At 38.4% G+C, this 5,171-nt stretch overlaps 1 protein-coding gene across 1 annotated transcript in view; it reads left to right on the top strand.

Annotated features, from left to right (window-relative positions):
* The window catches only part of LOC103080219 (nuclear factor of activated T-cells, cytoplasmic 3), a 49,223-nt gene that overhangs the window by 454 nt on the left and 43,598 nt on the right, over window positions 1-5,171 (top strand). The window lies entirely within an intron of this gene.

Below are 5,171 nucleotides of genomic sequence, written 5' to 3'. Positions count from 1 at the left end.
CGTGTGTGTGTGTGTGTGTGTGTGTGTGTGTGTGTGTGTGTGTGTGTGGGTGGGTGGTGAGTGAAGAGAGGATTTAAACCGCTGAGGAGGCATGTGGGTCGTAGCGACGTGGAAGTGGCCGCGGGCTAGGCTGGAAGCAAACGTGGGGAACTGGACTCCGGGACGCCTGTGGCCAGTGGACGCCCGGGGTTTGGAGGCCGAGGGTCGGGTCGCTGCCCAGGTGGCGTCTGGTTGTCGCTGCTTTGCCAGCGTGGTGCGGAGGAAATGTCTCTGTGAAGTGTAAGCAGGTTTGGTTTTTCATCTATTCTAGGTTTTAAAAACAATCTTCATTTGAAAGATGCGTATTTTGGAAGTGCAGGAGCTCTCTAAAATTCGTGCACATGTCTGTTTAAATCTACTCTGCTAGGAGAGTTACGCTGTAGTGTTAACTTCCACTTGTGCAAGTTAATGGCCCACATTTAATTCGAAGTGTAACTATAACGGGACTTTTCCGAAAACTGGGTTTCTTTTTTTTTGAGCTAAGTGTTTCGGAAGATATTTAAAAGTGGGGTGCCGTGTTTGTAGTTTTCCTAGAAAGTTCTGGAAGTCAGTTTTTAAGAAAAAGCTCACCTCGGAAGATGTTTTAAAGGAGATCATGAGTTGGGTTTTAAAGGAGAGCGTGAAAGGCTGGGCACCATAATGCTTGGAGGTCAGACCCATCAGGAAATAGGAACAGGATGGTTGGGGACTCTCCTGTGACCTGGTTTGGAATACTGTGGTTCATTAAGTTCAGTTTCCTTATTACTTATGCAGGTGAACTTCAAAAGGGAGATGGATAAGTCTAATCCCCTTTTATTTTTTCCGGTGTTAGGTGAATTACTTTATGTTCATATTGATGTTCAATAGACTGTTCTGTACGGTTACACTGAAAAACATATCTGAACGTATGGCATAAGGATTCTCTGGGAAGTATTTGTACTGTATTATCAGCCCTATTAGTCTTTATATGTTAGATGTCTTTCTCAACATAGTAAATAATTTACAGTAGTTATTTGTTGGCTGCGTTTTTTTCAATTCCGCTGACATCATTTGAGCACCTATTATGCTCAAGGTAGTGTTAGGTAGTGTTATGATGGATGCAGAAAGAACTGAGGCCCCTCAAGGAGCTTGGGAAATGGAATGGGGGGCACATAACCCAAATAACTGTGCTACTAGGCTGACTGAATGGTGGTGCAGCTTATAATAGAGGTAGAAACGGGGGGAAAGTGGCATTGGTGGAGAAAGTTGCACTGAATTGTACTTAAATTATGGGGATTTAACAAAATAAAATCTTGTTTGAATGAGTATTTTCATTATAAAGAAGATAAACAGTTGATGATGTCAGCAAACCTTTATTGGGCACAAACTTGATTAGAGCACATTAAATACCAAATATATGATCAATAAAGATGTTAACCAAACATATGAGTAATAAAGGATTATCATCAAGTAGGAGTTGTATGTACATCCAAAACATTAAATAACATTTAAATGCTATGAATACAGCTATTTAAGGAATGATTTTTGCCATAAAACCCCTAAAAAAACATTTTGATATTAAATGGGTCTAGAGGAGTTAAGGTTTGAAACTTGATTTACAACTGATTTTCCCAAAGTTAAACTTGAGCAGTTTTATTTGTGACAAAAAGTCCACTTTAAAGTAGTCTTTTTTTTAAAACATCTTTATCGGAGTATAATTGCTTTACAGTGGTGTGTTAGTTTCTGCTGTATAACAAAGTGAATCAGCTATACATATATCCTCATATCTCCTCTAGTAGCTATTTTTTGTAAATTAAAAAAAATTGGGTTGAAATACACATGACATAAACCATTTTTAATTGAATGATTCAGTGACATTTAGTGCATTCCCAGTGTTGTGCAGTCACCACATGTAATTTCAACACATTTTCATCACCCCAAAAGGAAACCCCAAACCCACTAAGCAGTTGCTCCTCATTCTCCCTTTTCCCCTTCAGGTCCCTGGCAGCCGAATCTCTAATCTGGGATCTGTCTCTAGGGATTTACCTATTCTGGATATTTCATATAAATGGAATCATACATATGTGACCTTTTGTGTCTGGCTTCTTTCACTTAGCATAGTGTTTTTGTGGTTCATCCATGCTGTAGAAAATCGCAGTACGTCATTCTTTTTTTTTTTTGCGGTACGCGGGCCTCTCACTGTTGTGGCCTCTCCGGTTGCGGAGCGCAGGCTCCGGACGTGCAGGCTCAGCGGCCATGGCTCACGGGCCCAGCCGCTCCGCGGCATATGGGATCTTCCTGGACCGGGGCACGAACCCGTGTCCCCTGCATCGGCAGGCAGACTCTCAACCACTGCGCCACTAGGGAAGCCCCGTCATTCTTTTTTAATGATGGAATCACGTTCTATTGTATATATACTCCAATTTGTTTATTCATCCATAGATGGACAGGACATGAGCTGTTTCTACCTTTAGGCTATTGTAAATAGTGCTGCTATGAACACCTAGCAGCTAATTTTTAAATTCTATTGAAAAGGATGTGTTATTCAAAACTAAGGTTTCAAAGTTATTTGTCCACAAAATTAATTTCATTTTTTAAATAAATCCATTTCTTTTTTAAAAAATTTATTTATTTGTTTTATTTTTGGCGGGCTTCTCATTGCGGTAGCTTCTGTTGTTGTGGAGCACGGGCTGTAGGCGCACGGGCTTCAGTAGTTGTGGCCACTCGGGCTCAGTAGTTGTGGCTCGTGGGCTTTAGAGCGCAGGCTCAGTAGTTGTGGCACACTGGCTTAGTTGCTCCGCCGCTTGTGGGATCTTCTGGGACCAGGGATCAAACCTGTGTCCCCTGCATTGGCAGGTGGATTCTTAGCCACTGCGCCACCAGGGAAGTCTCTGATTTCATTTTACTATGCATAATTATGAGTGTGTAGTTTGAAGGAACTAAGTGGATTAACTGACCTACATTTAGGATGATAAGATGAAGTAAAGCGGGCCATGAGAGTAAAATTGCTTACTAGGATCCAGATCAGTATTGGGTCATATCAGTGAGTTTACTTGTTTCTGAATTCTCTTCCTCACTGAAGCAGAACATTCCATGAGGGCATTGATAATGTCTGTATCTTGTTCATAGATGCCTAGCACAGTGCGTTTAACATAGTAGGCAACCAGTATTTGTTCAGTTAATGAAAAAGTACCACTTAAGTTTTGAGTCAGTCCTCACGGTTTTTTTGTTGTTTTTGGTGGTAGGGGAAGTTTATGAGACTTGTTTCGGTTCTTTGACTTTTATTGGTCAATTCCGTAAGACAGCAGATCTTGGTAATTTTGGGCTGCAGGTTTTCCTTCTCTCTCAAGGCTTAAGAGTACTTGTATCACATCTTAATTTCCATACAGAAGATTTTTGAAAAATATTTGGAGGTGGGAGGGGATAGTGGGTGGAGACTGAGAACAAGCCAAGGGGCTAAATTTAGTGAATATCCTAAGCCAGCTTGTTAAAGGACAAATTAGATGATTTGACACTTGATAAGTTCAATATGTTGTGACTTTTTTTTTTGTGGTACGCGGGCCTCTCACTGTTGTGGCCTCTCCCCTTGCGGAGCACAGGCTCCGGACTCACAGGCTCAGCGGCCATGGCTCACAGGCCCAGCCATTCCGCGGCATGTGGGATCTTCCCGGACCGGGGCACAAACCAGTGTCCCCTGCATCGGCAGGGGGACTCTCAACCACTGCGCCACCAGGGAAGAAGCCCTGTAGTGACTTTTTTTTAACATCTTTATTGCAGTATAATTGCTTTACAGTGATGTGTTAGTTTCTGCTGTATAACAAAGTGAATGAGCTATACATAAACGTATATCACCAGTAACTGGCTTTTTAAGTTTATTGCTTACCAAGGTGTTTTGAGATTTTTCCATTAAAGAAAATTTAAGATCCTAGTCTTTAGCTTTTGTTTTTAAATAGGACAATGTTAACTTTGATTTTTTTCCAGTTAATAATGAATCAAAATACTATGTTTACATTTCATTTACTTAATACCTAGTTTCAAAATGAAGAGCTACATTAATAGGAAATAGAGAATTTAAAATTGGTGTTTAATGTATTTCATTAATATTATTTGCCATTATAAAGGGCAGTTTCTGGTGCTCTATTTTACTGTATTGATTGTATATCTCTAATTTAGTTTGATGTTGTAATAATCTTTATGTTTCAAATTCAAAGTTTCATTCTCAGAGTTTGTTCATTACTAAACATTGACTTTTTAGTCCTGAATGAGAGTCACTGGGAGGAGGGTGTGCTATGTCTTATCTCCTGCTGCTTTTTGAAAGGGGAGAAATATCTTAGATACAATATGTATTTTTGTAAGAAAGTTACTTTATGATAAGTGTAGTTTTATCAGATACCAGTGTAGTATACACCTTTTTCACATAAAGTTGAGGAAAAAAAATTTTAAATAAAAATTAAAAAAATGAAGTTGAGAAACTTTTTCTAGATCATTGTCCTAGTCTTTAATCTGTAGTGTTCTACTTTGTTTAGTGCTTAGACATCTGATTCTGTTCTTTATAATTTACTGTCCTTTAGATAATTTCATTTTCTCATTTTTTTGTTTTTATTGATAATTTATACTCAGTGGTTTTGTTTTATCTTATTTTAAATGAGCTAATATATTTAAAACTCTTAGCACAGTCCTTGGCCCAGTGGTACTCATTAAGTGATGGTGGTTAACATTTTTTTAAAAGCACACAAAAACTGACGATAGATTATTTTTTATTTCCTCCTATTTCCTAGACCTTTTTCCTATACTAAACTAAAACATTTAGAGAGAGTAGGGGCAGATGAGAGATCCTGTCTTTTAAACCTTTCTTAGATGAGTTGGAATATTTGTCTTAGATATTTTTATTTTTTCCTCTTAATTCTATTTTCAATGTTACCTTCTTTTTCATATCTTACTAAACATAAATACTGAAGGTTACTTGCTTTTAATTACGTTTTTCTACTTTCTTGAATTAAGTTGTTACTAAGTATGGTGTGAAGGATGGTTAATTTGCTAACCATACTAAGTATAATTGGATATTTAAATCAGTATGAAAAAAGAGAAGTTGCTTGTATGGTTTCCTGTAGAAATTAATGGTGTGTTTGCACGGCGAATTAGATACTTAAAGGAAGATTTGATTACTGCTGAAC

The sequence above is a fragment of the Lipotes vexillifer genome, unplaced genomic scaffold, assembly GCF_000442215.2.
Source record: "Lipotes vexillifer unplaced genomic scaffold, Lipotes_vexillifer_v1.1 scaffold504, whole genome shotgun sequence".
In the NCBI taxonomy this organism is placed as follows: Eukaryota; Metazoa; Chordata; class Mammalia; order Artiodactyla; family Lipotidae; genus Lipotes; species Lipotes vexillifer.
This window is presented reverse-complemented; position numbering and strand designations above follow the sequence as displayed.